This window comes from Ursus americanus, chromosome 26, assembly GCF_024610735.1.
Source record: "Ursus americanus isolate L20-20 chromosome 26, mUrsAme1.1.p, whole genome shotgun sequence".
Classification (NCBI taxonomy): Eukaryota; Metazoa; Chordata; class Mammalia; order Carnivora; family Ursidae; genus Ursus; species Ursus americanus.
In genome coordinates, this window is record NC_142152.1 from 12,640,776 (window position 1) to 12,659,805 (window position 19,030).

A 19,030-nucleotide genomic window follows, 5' to 3' on the forward strand; every position below is an offset into this window, starting at 1 on the left:
CCCATCTGCCATGAACTGGAGCCCAAATATTCTCTCTGAATCCCCAGCTTCGAGAAGATCACTATCAATTTTTCTTTCTGTCAACAGGAGCTGAGGAATAATTATGCCCAATTGACATAAGCAGCCCCAACTGCCTTCAGAATTTGGCCTGAAGCCCAATTATATTTCTCTAGCTTGTGCCACAGTACATGAACAGTACAATTTGTCTTATTTCTTTCTCTTGCTTTTTAGAATATTCAAAAAAAATTTTGGCTCAGTGAAACCAACCAAGCATATTCTTTAAGAATAATTTTGAGCACAATCCATAAGCCAAGTTAATATGATATATATTCTGAGAGAAATTCAGTTGAAAGCATCTAGATATATTATTTTTAAATTATATGCACATGAGTAAAGTATACTGCACACAAATAATTTTAAAATGCTGTTGCTAGGTTGAATATAAATTAAGGTTGTAAATGCATACATGCGGGGACACACACACACACACACACACACACGGTCCCAAATTCACCCCTGAGCTGTTTTGTAAAAATTATTTTCTAAGCTGGTTGTTTGAAATTTAGATTGTAATGCCATGAATGCTGGGCAGTTTCCCAAAGTTATCTCTAAAAACCAATTTTATCTATAATGTAGATGAACCATGTAGGACTGGTCTGATTCTTGGAGAGAGTGAAATATGTGTTCAATAGAGAAGAAAAAGAGGTCAGGGGACCATAGGATAGAAAAAAAATCAGCTCCAGCTAAAACTTTGCATTCTCTGCTCTCCAACCCCCCCACCCCAAGTCTCATGTTTTGGAATCCTTTCCCCAAGCTCAGACCTGCACTTGATGTCAAAGTCTCCATGTACCAACTGTGCTTGTTCCTTCCCGTGACCAAAATCTGCACTCCCTCAGAAGCACAAATCTTACCCCATAAACGGACCAGCACTGCCCATGGGCTTGTCCTCAGGAACCCACTGGTGATACCAAGACCAAAGGATGATTTGTATGGCTCATTCAGTGCAGGCTTGCTCAGTCTTGCTTTCCTGTCCCTGTGAGCACAAAGGACAGTGACTTTAAGGCTGAGGCAGGGAAAAGCTCCTGTGTGTGCATTAGTTTCCTAGGGTTGTTGTAACAAAGTATCACAAATTGAGTGGGTTAAACAACAGAATTTATTGTCTCAGAATTCTGGAGGTATGGAAGCTTGAGATCAAGGGATTGGCCAGACCACGCTCTCTCTGAAGGTCCTAAGAAAGGATCTGTTCCAGGCCTCTGTCATTGCCTCTTTTAGTGCCTTGGCTTGAGGCAGTATAACTCCATACCCTCACATGGCATTCTCCCTGTGTCCACATCCCTGGGTCCAAAATTTCCCTTTTTTAGAAGAACACCAGCCACATTGGATTAGGGCCTACATGATGACCTCACTTCAACATGATTACTTCTGTAAGGACCATATCCCTAAGTAAGGTTATGTTCTTAGGTATTGGGGGTTAAACCTCCAACATATCTTTTTAGGGGGATACAGTTCAACCCATAAAACAATACAATACATTCAACCCACTGGAAACATGGAAACCTGGTCTTAAGACAGCAGAGCCTGGATCGCTGGTTCCTAGACTCTCAGAGGACTTCACATGAAAGAGAAATAAACTTTTGTTAAGCCACTGGAATGTGGGGGGTGTTTGCCGTCACAGCACAGGCCAGTCCAACCACCTAATGATACAGGAATACTTCATGTAAAACTCCAGATTTCTTCCTTGGAAGATCTAACCTACTAGGCTTGCATCTTAATGGCAACCATCAGCAGGCAACTGAAGAGTAGCAGTTCCCTTAGACTAAACAAAATTCTGCTCCCCAGGCCCCAGTTGACTGCAATCCCCACTACTCCCTATCATTGCCCCTCAACCATTTTCCATTACATGTCTGTTCTTATTTTTCCTTCTCTCCCCTGCTTTACTTGATTATATTACCTGCCCAGCTTCTAAGCTTGTGAATCTGCCAACTCTGCTCTACGCTGGTCCTATTATTCATAGCTCCCTCCTTATTTCCCTTTCTGAATCTTTAAATTATAATTTGTGCGTGTGTTCTCAGCTCCATAGATAGCTGCAGGTTATATTGGTGGAGTAAGTTCCTGCTAGCTCAGAGTTCATAATAACCCATTTGTCTGTTCACTTTTAATATAGAGGTATAAACACATTTCAGAGCCAATTTCAAATATATGTTGAAAAATCATCATAATATCAAAAATATAACTTCATACCTATTTTCAAAGCTCATTTTTATACTCATACCAATTCTAACAGGTTAGAGGCAGAAGTATTATTATCATCTCTTTATAAATGAGGCAATTAAAGAGTAATGAATCAGGTAATATAACAACAGTCCCAGAACTGCCGATTGGCAAAGATGGGACAGAGTTTGCAGCCCCTAGGACTGAAAAGCAGTGTGCTTTGCAACCTCTGGGTCTCCATTTCCTCATAGAAAAGTGAAATCATTAGACAAGGAGTAGGAGTTTCTTTTTTTTTTTTTTTAAGATTTTTATTTATTTATTTGACAGGGAGACAGCCAGGGAGAGGGGGAACACAAGCAGGGGGAGTGGGAGAGGAAGAAGCAGGCTCCCAGCGGAGGAGCCCGATGTGGGGCTCGATCCCAGGGCTCTGGGATCACACCCTGAGCCAAAGGCAGACACTTAACGACTGAGCCACCCAGGCGCCCCTAGGAGTAGGAATTTCTAAACTTAAGTTTAGTTTTACTCTAGTCAAAGCTCACATGGAACAGCCAAAAGTAGTTAAGTGGCTCTGGCTGATCTAGCCGTGAGCTAGATCAGATAAGTCAGATAAGTGACATTGTGCTACCAGCATATGTTTGACCAAGGAACATTTTGACTCAGGAGAAAATACAATTAAACTTCCAACTTCTAAAAAAAATGCCAATTTTCTTTTTCATATACCAAATATAGTAGATACATCCACATCAAAAAGATATATTCACATCCTAATCCCCAGAATTTGTGACTATTACCTTATATGGTAAAAGATTGAATGTTACCTTATTTGGAAAAAGGATCTTTGCAGATATAATTAAGTTAAGGGCTTTGAGATGAGGAGGTGATTCTGGGTTATCTGGGTGGACCCTAAATCCAATGACAAGTGTTCTTATAAGAAATAGAAGGCACAGGGGCGCCTGGGTAGCACAGTCGTTAAAGCGTCTGCCTTCGGCTCAGGGCGTGATCCTGGCGTACCGGGATCGAGTCCCACATCGGGCTCCTCCGCTATTAGCCTCCTTCTTCCTCTCCCACTCCCCCTGCTGTGTTCCCTCTCTCGCTGGCTGTCTCTCTGTCACATAAATAAATAAAATCTAAAAAAAAAAAAAAAAAAAGAAAAGAAATAGAAGGCACAGACACAGAGGAAAAGGCCATATGAAAACAGAGGCAGAGATTAGACTTCTGCAGCCAAGGAAGACCTGAATCCATCTTCTGGAAAGGAAAGATTCAGGGAAAGATTCTCCCCTAGAGCCTTTAGGGGAAGCACGGCCCTGTGACACTTGATTTTGGATTTATGGTCTCCAGAACCATGAGAGAATAAATTTTTGTTATTTTAAGATGCCAAATGTGTGGAAATTTGTTACAGCAGCCAGGAAACTAATACATCAAGTAATGTGAAAAATTAATAATCCCATCCTATACCTGAGCTTTACCACGCTGTCAACATCATTCCAGGGCAGAGAAATAGAGATGAGATCGAGCTGAAGGATATATTGAAGGTGGATGAGTTTCAGAGATAGGGTGAGGCTCAGGAATTCTCTGAGAATGTCTTATACCTTGGCTGGTCCATGCCTCAAATCCATTCTTCCATCAGAGTTAAAGACACTTTGTGTACAGGTATTTAGCCTTTTAATCTCAGCTCCAGACTGCACAGGAAATTGCCAATTATATTTCTAGCAGTACTCTCAGAACTTTTGGTAATACACATTTTCATTTCATAATATTCCTATGTAATGCTGGTTTGTGGGGATAAGCCTCATGGTCCTCAGAACCTCTACCAGTTTAACCAGACTTCTAAGAAATATGTTTAATATCTTTATGACTAAAAATAATAAATATGCATAAAAATTCAAATAATAGGTCAGTGAATAAAATAGGAAATGAAAATCACCATAATAGGAGTAGGGGTTGCGGCAGAATAAAAATCAAGGGTAGCTATTGCATACATTATTGATGATAATAACCAGTGATTTTATGGTTTTACAGGGTCATTTTGTGCAGCCATGCTATGATGTAATATCTACATCAAAATGATTGAGCCAAGATGAATCTTATATCAAGATAGTCTTATAAAAGTACCCTGCTTCGCCCATTGAACTGTATATTCTCCCTGACCTGACAACACCCAGAAAGTCCCTTAAGAGTTTTCCAGAAACTCCTGAGAGATTTTTGGGCCACAGTTTGAAAAATGTTGGGTGCCATGCTCTTAAAATGTCTCTCTGCTATAACATTCAGTAAATGTGTGTAGATGTGGGTATGTTTAATAGGCAGTCATAAAATAACACAATACAACAGAAAGCTATTGGAATGGATACCCATAAACCAGTAAATGCCTGCCAGCAATCAGAAAACTAGTAGTTTCTGCCTCTACTGATACTTGTGATTGCAACTTAATGATGTTTTTACTTAACTGATGGCAGCCGTCTCCATGAGAAGCTATTAGCACATTAGGTCTTTATTAAGACTGGCAAAGTAATAAATAATGTTCGTGACTTCTCTTTTGTTCACAAGGTTAATTGTTGTTTAATAATATTCTTCTGATGTGTTAAGAGCTCTCAAGGAATTATATATGTAAACCACTTAGCTAAAAAAAGAAGTCTTAGCAATCTACTAATTTACAAGTAGTTGATAGACTCGAGACATACCTGGTGATAAAATACTGGGTATTATGATGATTATTGAGGATTTTGCATTTATTCTAATTTTTTTTTGCTTAAATCAACAAATAGTTTTTCAGCAAAATACTAAGCTAGAAACTCTGGGAGCTACAAAGACATATACGATACTACCAGTGTTCTCAAGAAATGGTTGAATGTTGTTGAAGAGGAAACTATATATGTGTTAAGTCAATTATTAAAATGAGCTATATTCAGGGGATACAAAGAGAAAACTAGTTCAGCTTGGTTATAATATATAATCTTTTTTACACATTGCTGGATTTGGTTTGCTAAAACTTGTTAAGAAATTTTCTTAAGTCCATGCCATTTGTTTAAGCCACTGTTACTTGGTTACTTTGCTACTCACTGCCAAACACACCCTAACTTATCTAGGTGTGCTCCTTTAGACACCACTCTCCTCTGAGCAGGACAGGACCTGAGAGATTATTAATTTAGATCTTTCTGTCCTGCCAAAGAGGAGGGCAGAGCCCAAAGAGATGAAGGGATTGACCTAAATAATGTGGTGGTGGCAAAGCCTGAGCCAGAGCTCAGTTCACCCACTTTCTCACTCCCCGAGGCTTTAAAAAATGGTTTCATCTGTGCCAGTACTGCCCTTTACAGTTTGCCCAGTTTGGACATAACACCTCAAATCCCAGCATACAAATTAGACACACAAGCAGAAAAGAAAAAATATGGTGGTGAGTGGTGGTGGTGGTGGTAACGATGAAGAATAAGGAGGAGGAGATGAGGAGAAAACAGCCATATAATGAGAGCTGATGATGGACGAGGGGCTCTACAAACACATCTACTGTAAGCTTTATAGTATCTCTCCCAAGTATGGACCTGAAGTAAACTAACTTGACAGATGAGGAGACAGGGCCGTTAAACATCTGAGGTTTGCAGTAAGTGGCTGCTAGTGAATGTGAAATCGCAGACTGGTCTGACTTCAGAGCCTGGATGTTAAACCACAACACAAATAGCGCAATGGGCTATGCGACTTCTGGAGAAGCTGCCCAGCCTATGGGTCTGAGAGGGACAAGACAGGGTCATGGGATGGTCCTTCCCGCTGGTGGCTGAGAGAACTCTGAGAAAGGCTGATTGCTAAAGCACCCCAAATGGCATTTCTGATGTTCTTGCTCTCTGTGGTGCATTCAGTTACCAAGACAATCATCTCAAATAGGAATTCCAACGAAGCTCAGAGCAAGTTAATTAGCCGTGCTGCAGACACATTAAAACTCTGGGAGCAGTTACCATAGTAGGTAACATTGCATGTTTTACAAAGTGTGGCGTTTTCATTTCAGCTCATGTTGAATAATGAATAATTTTCCCTGCCCCCTGCTAGACAGTGAATGATGAGAAGCCCTTTGGTGATTCAGTGACGCTGAATTAATCGGATGGTAGAATATCCACATCTTTCCCTAGGCCACCATCCCCTAACTCTATGATTTTCCTCTTTTCCCCTCTCTCCCCCAAAATTCCATCACAGACCTGGAAAGGAGATGGCTGCAGAGGTAACGCCTGCTGACCTGCCCTGCTGGAGGCAGGCCTGTGTGGAAATGTGGACAGGAGGGTATGGGGGGCTACTAGGCATTTCTAGCAACCCAGATGGGGTGGCACTACCCAGCAGTCTCTGTACAGCCCACCCTGAACCCGTCTTGCCTAAGGCATCACACAGCATTGCCTCCAGGGACGACAATTGCAATACCCTATGTCACTCTCCAGCTCCTACGTTGTCTTTAGAAAAGTTACATGTTTGGGGCACCTGGGTGGCTCAGTCAGTTAAGCGTCAGACTCTTGGTTTTGGCTCAGGTCATGATCTCATGGGCTATGAGATGGAGCTCCCCGCTCAGTGGGGACTCTGCTTGAGGATTCTTTCCCTCTGCCCCCACTCCCCTCACATTTGCACTCTCTCCCTGCCTCTCTCTAAAATAAATAAATAAATATTTTTGTTTTAAAAAGAAAAGTTATATGTTTATTTTCTTTTAATTTTATTTCCCTCCACTGAATGTAAACACCATGATAGCAGAGACTTTGTTTTGTTTACTGCTGTGCTGGGGAGACAGAACCTACAACAGTGCCTAGCACGCAGGAGGAATGCAATATTTGCTAAATGGATGAATGAATGCCAAAAGCATCTGCCAGTAATGTCAATTTTACTGAAGATTTCCTGGGGAGGTGGAGGAAAGAATGAAATCCCATCCCATGTAGCAAGACTTCACCCAGTCCCTATTGGACATCTGTCCTCTGATGTAACCCTTCTCCTTTTCCCACCCAGCCTCCATAAATGCCCTTCAAGTATCCCAACAATCTAGAAGATACCTTCCATCAAAACAAAGCCCAGAAGTGCTCTGCATGCTTCCCCCTTTCACCTTAGAAATCATTTCAGCTAAGGACAAAACAATCCAACCACCAGTAGACAAGTGCATTCATAAAATAGGATACTATGCAGCCATTACAAAGAATTTGGCCAATGATAGATAGACACATGATAGATAGATAGATAGATAGATAGATAGATAGATAGATAGATAGATCGATCAAACAAATAATAACTGAGAGGGGCACTTGGGTGGCACCATTGGTTGGGCTCTTGGTTTCGGTTCACGTCGTACTCTCAGGGTCATAAGATTGAGCCGCTCAGCATGAAGTCAGCTTGGATTCTCTCTCCCTCTCCCTCTGCCCCCCACCATGTGCTCGCTCACTCTCTCTCTCTCAAATAAATTTTTTTAAAAAAGAACAAATAATAACTGAGAAATATTATTTAATGAACAAAGGTGACATAGTACCACAGTATAGTTTGATTATATATGTGAAGGAGAGAGACAAATACATATATATTCATATTTACTCAGTAGATCTTTGGAAAAACACCAAAGAAACTGCTAATGGTGGCTGCCTGTAAGGTACAGAACTAAGACATTGTGTGGAAGGAGACTTTTTTTAAGGGTTTTTTTTTTTGTACTGTTTGAAGTTTTAGATTTGAGGTGTAGCTTTTATTTTTTTTTCTTTTAGAGTGTTTAATTTTTTTAATGTATATCAAATAAACATAATTATAAACTAAAGGAAAGAGAAAAGTGTGGGTGAGCAGGCAGTCAGACAGCCAAGCAGGCCATCAATCATTTGCATCATGCCCCTGAAAGAACTGAGCCAACCAAACAGGAATATCATGCTTCGGGGGTGTCTGCTGAGAACACAGACTTGAATCTTCACCTTTCCATTCCCCGCAAGAATAAAGCCTCAGAAGTACATAATGGCACCATTTGGATCCCAAGGCCAAAAAAACTCAATGAACTGACAATTAACCTAAAAATGCATTTTAATGTAAGCTATTTAAAGGTAACTACAGGATTGGTCTACCCAGAACTTTTAGCTCCCCCAGCCATTCTTTTCACGGAAAATTATTTTTTAAATCAGAATATATTAGCTTTGCAATAACAACAGAATATAATGAGTGTTTGGAAACATGTCCTATTTATCAAAAAACTCTCCAATCACATTGGTTTTCTGGAATGTACTTCTCACTGAATTATTTATTATCTGCTGGTCCTCTTGCCTGTATCCACCACTTGTTAATGTGTCCTATACAGTTATTAGGTCAATTGTTGGAGTGAGAGAGGGCAAGAGCAAGGATTTTCTGTTTTGGTGTTAACCCCCTGGAAGAAATCCCACCTGCCCTTTGAAGGGTACTGTGAACTCTCCTGAGGAGTGAGGGTGTTGGCCCTCTGCCAGGGAGATCCCATGGCAGCTGACGACCATGTTTAGTGGCTGACCAAAAACCATGCTCCAGAACCACTGACGGGCAGTAGGAAATTAAGTCAGGATTCAAGAAACATTCAGTCCTAGGCAATCGTACCTCCCGCAGATTCTGCCAAGTCCCTCATCTATACCTACACATACACCTACAGCTCTGCCTATACATATACTTCACCTGGACCAAGATATCTATACCCTCTCTCTTCGACTGAGTTAGACAACAGACTGAGAGATACTCAGCATAGACAAAGAAAGGAAGGCTGGTGAATTTCATTCCTGAAGGAAAGAGAAGTCCTTCTCTTAGCGATTCTGCACTATTTAGCACCATTAAGATCATGGTGGAAAGAGCAGTTCCTTTCTGACTACCAAAGAACAACCAGGACTGGGTTTTATACTCCAAGCCAGCTAAAGACAGGAGGCTGTGATAAGGGCTGAAGAGCAAGCCTCGCACTATCAAATCCTGGATAAATCAGATGAAACTGCCAGTGCAAATGCAGATGATTTAAGCATGGCAACCAACCCTAGGTTCACATTTTCATTACTTTCTATTTTGCATCTTTCTGGAATTAAAGAAAAATTGCTAATGTAATCAGCAAATTCCTAGATCACTGACAATTGTAGGGGATAAATGCACACAGTGGCATTTTAATTTAGGGGCTGATTAGCTAATAAAAGAGGTGCCGTTTAGAACTGGATGATCCATATGTCTAGCCTTACAGCTTCTAATTTAAGGCCTTGACAATTACTTACAAATCACTCAAGACAGAGCCCACTTTAAACCCTTATCAGTCATTCACACCTAAACGTGAATTAATCTATTTTAGATCTCCCCTTAAAAATAGTTTCCAACAGGAGGAAGAGGGACAGAACATGGTCCCAAGTGTTTGAGGGAGTTGGAAAGGATGCCATCATATAATGGGGTAACTGGAAGGAAAAGATGGGGAGGACAGAATCAGCCCCAAAGACAAATTTCAGCATTTTTCTTCGGGAGCAGGGCTCTCAAGCAGCAGAGAGCTTTGCCCACCTCAAGTGCCTCTGTGCTCTGTCCAGTGGCAGAGAATATAGTGGTTTCCTCGTATCTCCCAATTCATATGTTTGTCTCTAGGTCCTTATGTATAGAGGACCTTTGTCCAAGGATATCTGCCAGCTACCCGAGCTATAGTTGTTCTTGGACCATTCCTGTTACTAGCAGCAGAACAGCGTAACTTCACTCTGAAGTTTCATAGGAATCATTCTCTGCTTATAGGGTATCACCTCTGCCTGGCCATTCCCTCTCCTTCTTAACCATAGTATTATCCACCTTGAACATCCTTATTACATAATAAACATGATGGTTTATGAATTCATCTACATGGTCTATTATTTGCAACTTCTTGATAAATTGATCCTAATGTTAAACATGGCTTTATTAAGAAAGTTATTTGACTAGATTCTAGCTGTTCCCATAGCCAGAGACCTAACACTTAAGGAAAACTGAACCTCACCATGAGGGGTTAAATCGTGTTCCCCAAATTCGCACACTGAAGCCCCTAGTACTAGAATGTGACTGCATTTGGAAACAGTGTTTGCAGATGATCAAGTTAAAATGAAGTCATTAGGGTGGGCTGTAATCCACTATAACAGGGTCCTTATAAGAAAGGGCAAATCTGGACATAGCGACACACATGCATGCTGGAAGAACGCCACACGAACATGACCGTGAAGGTAGGGATCGGAGTGATATGTCTACAAGCCAAGAAACAACAAAAATGGCCAGCAAGCCACCAGAAGCTCGGGGAGAGGCATAGAACAGATTCTCCCTCAGAGCTCCCCGAAGAAGCCAGGCCTGCTGACACCTTAATGTCAGGCTTCCAACCTCCAGAACTGTGAGGTCATACACGTCTACATTTAAGCCACCCAGGCTGTTAGTACTTTATCATAGCAGCCCAAGCCAACTAACGCAGTCAACTTCAGAGCCATGGCTCAAGATCCCTTGGCTTAAGCCTAATACCTAAAAATGTCCCTTTCTCTACTTTGCCTAATATCCAGGAATCCGTTTTCAGTAAAATAGCTCCAAACTGAATGGGTCTTAAGTTTCCAATGGGGGGGGGTGTGAAAATTGGTTTTAGTCTTGGTTCATTTTCTGTGTGCATCTGAACAAGTTATTTCAATTCCCTATGCCACAGTTTCCTGATCACCATACGAGGAGGTCGAATAAAATTCTGGTGGCAAATAGATTTCATCTCCTGTGCCTATTCTAAGGGACTTACAGCAGTAACCTAGAGCGCTATCTTGACCATTTGATGTGGACCAGTTCCCTGCATCCCTGAGCCTGACCTACCAGGTCTGCTGGTCTCATCACATGAGAACCAGGTAATTTAGCGAGTTATATCCATCCCTTTTGCACACTGTTCCAGTGGCTCTAGGTGAGACTCTTCATAATCCCACAGAAAAGTACTTCAGCTTTGGGAATCACTCTTTGTTTTGTCACTCAGATACCCTGACTGAGTAGAAAGTGTACAATGAATGATCAGCAATGTCTGCTGTAGGCATAAGATGGGGAATTTGTCCCTCATGACCTGTGTGTTTGCCATGCTTGGACTAAATGATCTCTAGCCCTTCCAAATTAAAAAACTTTAAAATTTCTTCCTTGGGGTGCCTGGGTGCCTCAGTTGGTTAGGCGTCTGCCTTCAGCTCGGGATCAAGCCCTGCACTGGGCTCCCTGCTCAGCAGAGAGCCTGCTTCTCCCTCTCCCTCTGCCTGCCACTCCCCCCTGCTTGTGCTCTCTTTCTCTCTCTGTGTGCCAAATAAATAAATAAAATCTTCTTAAAAAATAAAATAAAATAAAAAATAAAATTTCTTTCTCCACTGATCCAGGGTTTCTTATTATTGCCTTCATTATCACTTTTAGTCATTGCTGCTGCTTTACGCTATTCACTCTTGAACCATCTACTCTTTCCTTTTCTTTTTTTTTTTCTCTCTTATCTCTTCTCCAATTGTGATGGTTAATTTTATGTGTCAACTTGACTGGTTCTAAGGGATGCCCACATAGCTAGTAAAACATTATTTCTGGGTGTGTCTGCAAGAGCGTTTCTGGAAGAGAGCAGCATTTGAATAGGTAAACTGAATAAAGTCGATTGTCCTCATTAATGTAGGTGGGCATTATCCTATTGAGGGCCTGAGTAGAACCAAAAGACAGAGGAAGAGTAAATTCACTCTCTGGTTGAACTGAGACATCCATCTTCTTCTGCCCGCGGACATTGGAGCTCATGGTTCTCAGGCCTGACATCAGGACTTACACCATTGGCTTCCCTGGTTCTCAGGGCTTTGGGCTCAGATCGAATCACACCACCAGCTTTCTTGGTTTTTCAGCTTAGAAATGGCAGATCATGGGACCTCTTGGCCTCTGTAATCATGTAAGCCAGTTCCTATGATAAACTGATGATAGGGGCCCCTGAGTGGCTCAGTCAGCCAACTCTTAATTTTGTCTCTAATCTCAGGGTGGTGAGATTGAGCCCCTACATCAGGCTCTGCTCTCAGTGGGGAGTCTGCTTGAGATTCTCTCCCTCTCCCTCTGCCCTTTCCCCTGCTTGTGTGCTCTCTCCCTCTCTCTAAAATAAATTAATGAATCTTTTAGATAGATAGATAGATAGATAGATAGATAGATAGATAGATAGATAGATAGGATATATATACATATCCAATTGATTTTGTTTCTCTGGAGAACCCTATAATACACCAAACTTATCCTGCTCTCTTTTGCTATTCTTTACAGCTTTGGTGCAGACAGAATTATCTATTATAACCACCACCAGCCAATAAAAATGCGCTGTTCCTTCTAAGCTGGTAAAATGATCAATCACAAGACATTGTCTATGACCTTTTCAGATTTAAGCTCTTGGCTATTTTCCTCAGTGCTTGTAGCAGTCCTTTTTTTTTTTAAGTCTCCTAAAGGTTTGTGGTAGTCCTAGGGGTTTGTGAGTGCTAGATGCTGATAAACTGGAGCAGTGTTGTGAAACCACAGAAAGCTTCCAATACTCAATGATTGACAGGAGTTAGAGCCACAGTCACAATTTCTGAAGAGGAGGTGATTACATTACAGTAAACAAAGTCCTATCTTTCTCTACAGCTTTCCATACATCATCCTGTTTGATCTTCACAATCTCGTGATGCAGGCAGGGCAAGTACTCTGTTATTCCCACACTACACTTAGGGCTGAAAATCAGACTCAGTGACTCAATTGCATAGAATTAAAACATTTTGGGTTGTGTCATCTCACCAGTCATGCAACAAATTATTTAATCTCACTTGTAGGGATATTATCATATATGAGTAGATCCTCTTTAATAACCATCAAGATCCACCAAGTGAGCAGGGTGAAACTTGGCCAGGATTGCATTGATCAAAAACCACATTTAATGAGGCTTTAAACTGTGTCCAAACAGCTTTTCCCCAAAGCAGCAGAATGACTTCTCTCTGAAGCATTCTCCCTTTTGAGTGAACCAGTTTGCTATATAATTTCATGCCTCACTCAGAGGCTCTGATTGCCTCATCAGGTGTGAATCAGACAAATTAAAGAAATAACTAAATTCATTTTGCACATGGTTCCAAATTAATAGGCTCAGAGTGAGGGCCTGTATTGGGCTCAACATTTATCCCACAAGAGTAATGGTCTTCGGGGTGACCCTTTTCCTTGCTAGGAATGCCCCGTGTGTCTAGTAGTCAAACTCACCATAAATACGCAAACACATGGCTAAGTGCTTCCACAGGGAAGCAACCAAGCTTTAATGTTTTCTAGGAAAGTAAGGAGATTATCATGAATTATATGCACTCTACTACTGCCACTTTTCCCAATCCCTGAAACTGGACTCACCTGAAATATTGGCAAATAGAAGTAACAGGTTCTCCTTTAGCCTAAATTTTCCTCTGGACCAAAGACTAAAGAAAGCTACACTGAGAGCTCAAAATAGAAAAGGCTTGCTGTGAAAAAGCATGCATCTCTTGGATGAGAAATCAGCATCTCCTCTGCCTCCCAGCTCTGGTGAGCCATCCAGTGTTAGAGGATTTCTGTGGGGGCGAGCAATGAAAGCTCACCTCAGGAGGTGCAGCTGTGTCTAGGTTTAGAACAAGAAATACAGGTTTGCTCCCTGAAGAGCTGGTAAGTATTGCGAAGAAGTAGGAACACCACTATCCTTCTTTGCTCTTGACAGGTATTACCTAAGTTATTTGCCAAAAGGACAGAGCACAGGTTTCAAATAAGTCTTTCAAGTTGAGATAGCATGGAGCTCATTATCAGATTAGAGATTGAAAGCCACCAGGGCGATGGCTGCTGGGCGGGCCTCCCACAGTCCTGAATCACTCTTCCTGGGGCCGTCCACCCACACCGCTTCACCAGTACGGTCATCTATCAAGTGTCTCTGCTGTATCTGCAAAGTTCAAATATTCAGATAATTTTCAGGCCTTATTTTATCAGGCTTTTCATCAGATAAATCATAGGTGATCATTCTCTACCTCTCTAAATTTTTTTTTCTGCTTCTATGACACTACACTCTGATGGTTTTCTCCCATCCCTCTGACAATCTCTTCCTAGTGCTTCACTCATACTTCCTCCTGTAACTTCCAAATGTTGGAGCTTCCCAAAGTGCCTTCCCAGTCCCTATTCTTCATTCTTTTCTCAATCTAGATTCCCTCTTAAGTGTCTCATTCACGTCATTTTTAGTGGTATCTGCACACTACTGATAACAACATTTTTCTCCACAGAGATCCCTCTTCCCGACTTCTGGATTTGTTTATCCAACCACGTTTCTGTTATCTTACTGTGGATGCCTCAAAAGCTTCTCAAATTTAACAAACTGCAACTGAAGTCTTACTTCGAAAAGGGCCTGACACTTACTGAACAGATTTTGGTCTAGGAGGACAAACAACCACCAATGCCAGGAGCATTCCTGCTGTTAAGAGTGGACCAGGTAAGTCAGACCAACTCTCCCACTGAGAACACCTAGAAGATCTGGGGAAATAGTTCTACATCTGTTTGAGGGCACCAGAGAGTGCAATGGCAGTGAAAATTACGAGGTCAAAACCTAAGACAAGACAGAAACTCAGAGAAATGAGCCTAGCTTTTGAGACTACTTTTTCCCTAGAGAGATCTTCCAAGTCATGTAGAGATGACTGAGAGGCAGAGAAACTGAGTAAAGCTTTCAACAAAGTTATAAGGCAAGGAGACAAAAATGAGAGTTTGGGGGCTGCCAAGGAAAGGAATCCCTGTAAACTCCCCAGGGTTTGGTTTGGGACCCTGTATTCATCAGCATTCCAGGGTTCTCCAGAAAAACAGAAAATTGGGTGTGTGTGTGTGTGTGTACGTCTGGATGTGAGAGGGAGAAATTTATTTTAAGGAACTGGCTCACGTGATTGTGGAGGCTGGCAAGTCCAAAATCTGTGCAGCAGGCTGGCTGGGTAGAGATCCAGAGAATAGTTGATGTTGCAGTTTGAGTCCAAAGGCAATCTGGAAGCAGAATTCCCTCTTCCTCAGAGGACTCCGGCCTTTTTTTTTTTAAGGCCTTCAACTGATTGGGTGAGTACCACCCACATTGTGGAAGATAATCTGCTTTATTCAAAGTCTACTGATTTTTTTAAAAAAGATTTTATTTATTTATTTCAGAGAGAGAAAGAGCACGAGCGAGGAGAGGGGGAGAGGAAGAAGGAGAAGCAGATTCCCCACTGAGCAGGGAGCCCGATGCAGGGCTCAATCCCAGGATCCCAGGATCATGACCTTAACCACTGAGCCACCCAGGCTCCCCAAAGTCTACTGATTTTTTAAAAAAGGCTTTACAATGTGTACTGTTAATCTCATCTAAAAAGTTTCTTTACAGTAACATCTAGACTGGTTTTTGACCAAATACTGTGGCTTAACCAGGCTGACACATAAAGTTAACCATCACAGATCACATACCACTGCTGATCCAAAAACCACACATTGATTCGCACTAGTCTTAAGATTTTCACATTATTTGGTATGAGGACAAAGTACTAATTTAAAAGAAGAGATAAAAAAAATAGGAGGAACAAATAAAAAGCAATAGTAAAATGTAGATATAGGCCCAGATATATCAGTAATTAACTGCCATGTAAATAAACTAAATATTTCAATTAAAAGATTTAAAACTCTCAGGGTTCCTGTGTGGCTCAGTCAGTTAAGCATCTGACTTTGGCTCAGGGCATGATCCTGGGGTCCTGGGATTGAGCCCTGTGTAGGGCTCCCTGCTCAGTAGGGAGTCTGCTTGTCCCTCTCTCTCTCTCTCTGCTATTCCCCCATTCATGCTCATGCATTCTCTCTCTCAAATAAAATAAAATAAAATAAAATAAAATAAAATAGATCAGGACAGGATGGATTTTTAAAAACTACATACTAAAGAAACAATTTGAATAAAATATAGAAAAGTTAAAGTGCACTGGGTGTTATACGCAACTAATGAATCATCGAACTTTACATTGGAAACCGGGGATGTACTGTATGGTGACTAACATAATATAATAAAAAATCATTAAAAAAAAAAAGAAAAGTTAAAGTAAGATGATAAAAAAAGATATACCATGAAACCACCAACCAAAAGAAATCAATGGGAGCTATATCGCTATTGGATAAGTAAGACTTTGGAACAAGAAATATTATCAGAGTTAAAGAAGAATATTGCATAATAAAAATGTCAGCACATCAGAAAGATACAAAAATCCCACAGTTTGCTTGTACCTTGCTACATAGCTTCAAAACATCAAAAAATACAGAAAGAGAAATAGTCAAATCCACAATTATAATGGAAGATTTTAACTCAGCTATCTCATAGCTAGAATAATAATTTTTAAAAACCAGTAAAGATACAGATGGTCTAAACAACACAAATATAACAAACTTGTCCTGATGGACACACATGTAGAACACTGAACTTAATGACTACAGAATACACATTCTTTTCAAGAACACAAAGGACATGATCCAGCAACTGCACTATTAGATACTTACACTAAGGATACAAAAATATAGATACAAAGAGGTACATGCACCCTGATGTTTAAAGCAGCATTATCAACAATAGCCAAACTATGGAGAGAGCCCAAATGTCCATCGAGTGATAAATGGTCTATAAAGAAGATCTGGTATATATCTACAATGGAATATTATTCAGCCATCAAAAAGGATAAAATCTTGCCATTTGCAATGATGTGGATAGAGCTAGAGTGTATTATGCTGAGATAAGTCGGAGAAAGATAAATACCGTACGATCTCACTCATATGTGGAATTTAAGAAAGAAAACAGGGGCGCCCGGGTGGCTCAGTCATTTAAGCATCTGCCTTTGGTTCAGGTCATAATCTCGGTGTCCTGGGATCAAGCCCCACATCAGGCTCCCTGCTCACTGGGGAGTCTGTTTTTCTTTCTCTCTCTGCCCCTCCCCCCTGCTCGTGTTCTCTCTCTCTCTCAAATAAATAAAAAGTCTTTGAAAGAAAGAAAAAGAAAGAAAGAAAGAAAGAAAGAAAGAAAGAAAGAAAGAAAGAAAGAAAGAAAACAGATGAACATATGGGAAGGGGGGAAAGAAAAAAATGGAGAGAGGGAAACAAGCCATAAGTGACTTTAAATGATAGAAAACAAACTGAGGGTTGATGGAGGGAGGTGGATGGGGGATGGACTAGATGGGCGATGGGTATTGAGGAGGACACTTGTGATGACCACTGGGTGTTGTATGTAAGTGATGAATCACTTACAGATGAATCCAGAAACCAATATTGCCCTGTATGTTAACTAACAAAATTAAAAAACACACACACACACAGGACATTTACCAAAACTGCCACATTCAGAACCATAAGGCAAATGTGAACATATTTCAAAAAAATCAAAACCATATCAGAGTATGTTCTTTAATTTTAATGGAATTAAGCTGAATAACTACAAAGTCCATATCAAGAAAATTAAGAAGTAAACTGCTAAATACCTACAGTCCAAAGGAAGAAAAAAAGCATAAAGGAAATTATATAACCAATATTATCCCAATAGTTAAAAAAAATATTCAAACCATGCCCATATAAAATATATAGCTTTAAAGGCATACAATAGAAAAGAAGGCATCTGGCTGGCTCAGTTGGTGGAGCGTGCGACCCTTGATCTCAGGGTTTTAAGTTCAAGCCCCGTGTTAGGTGTAGAAATTACTTTAAAAAAAAATCTTAAAGAAAAAAGAAAAGAAAAGAAAAGAAAAGGAGAAGGCTGAAAATCAGTGCACTAAATATCCACTTTAAGAAGTTAGAAAAAGAACAGAAAATTGAGCTCAAAGAAACAAGAAAGAAGGGAATAGTAAAGAGAGGAACATACATTGATGGAAAAGAAAACATATATGATAAAGGGATAATCAAAAAATAGTAGTTTTTTTAAAAGATTAATATAGTGATAAACTCCTTCAAAAAAAGGCACAAATAATCAATGCCAGGAATGAAAAAAGGAAAAGGACAGCACTATACATCCTACAAACATTGAACTGATAGTAAAAAGATACTATTTTTTTAAAAACTACATGCCAATAAATTTGAAAATTTAAATGAATTACACATAAAACACACATACAATTTAGCAAAACTAAAATTAATTTTAAAATTAATTCACTATTTAAAAACTTTTCCACAAACTATAGGCCTAGATGGCTTCACTGAATTCTATGACATATTTCAAAAAAAAAAAAAATACTGCCAATTTTCCCATATAATTCTTCCAGAGAAGACAAAAGGAAAGACCTCTTCAACTCATTTTTTAAGACCATCATAATCCTGATACAAAAGCTAGAATTACAAGGACATTACAAGAAAGGAACACTGGAGGCCGATCTCTCCTATGACATTGATATTTTTTAATTCTAAACAAATTCTAGCAAATCCAATTTAGCAATTTGGAAAAAAAGTACACATCATAACCAAACTAGAGTTATTTCAAAAATTCAAAGTTGGCTTAACAGTCAAAAATCATTCAGTGCAGGGGCGCCTGGGTGGCACAGCGGTTAAGCGTCTGCCTTCGGCTCAGGGCGTGATCCTGGCATTATGGGATCGAGCCCCACATCAGGCTCTTCTGCTATGAGCCTGCTTCTTCCTCTCCCACTCCCCCTGCTTGTGTTCCCGCTCTCCCTGGCTGTCTCTATCTCTGTCGAATAAATAAATAAAATCTTAAAAAAAAAAAAATCATTCAGTGCAATCTGCTTCATTAATAAAATAAAGGAGATGAATTCTATGATCATCTCAATAGATGCAGAGAAAACAAGTCATAAAATTGACCATATATTAAAAAAAAAAACAACTTGTAGCAAACTGGAAATAGAAAGTAACATCCTTCATTTGATAAAGGGTGTCTATAAAAAACCTAAAA

At 40.3% G+C, this 19,030-nt stretch overlaps 1 long non-coding RNA gene across 2 annotated transcripts in view; it reads right to left on the minus strand.

Moving 5' to 3' along the window:
- Positions 1-791: 791 nt before the first annotated feature.
- LOC148107688 (uncharacterized) overlaps positions 792-19,030 on the minus strand; it is a 153,121-nt gene continuing 134,882 nt past the window's right edge. For both annotated transcript variants that reach the window (XR_015721792.1, XR_015721793.1), the window contains exon 5: positions 792-1,033. This is a non-coding gene — a long non-coding RNA (uncharacterized LOC148107688). The remainder of the gene's footprint in view (positions 1,034-19,030) is intronic.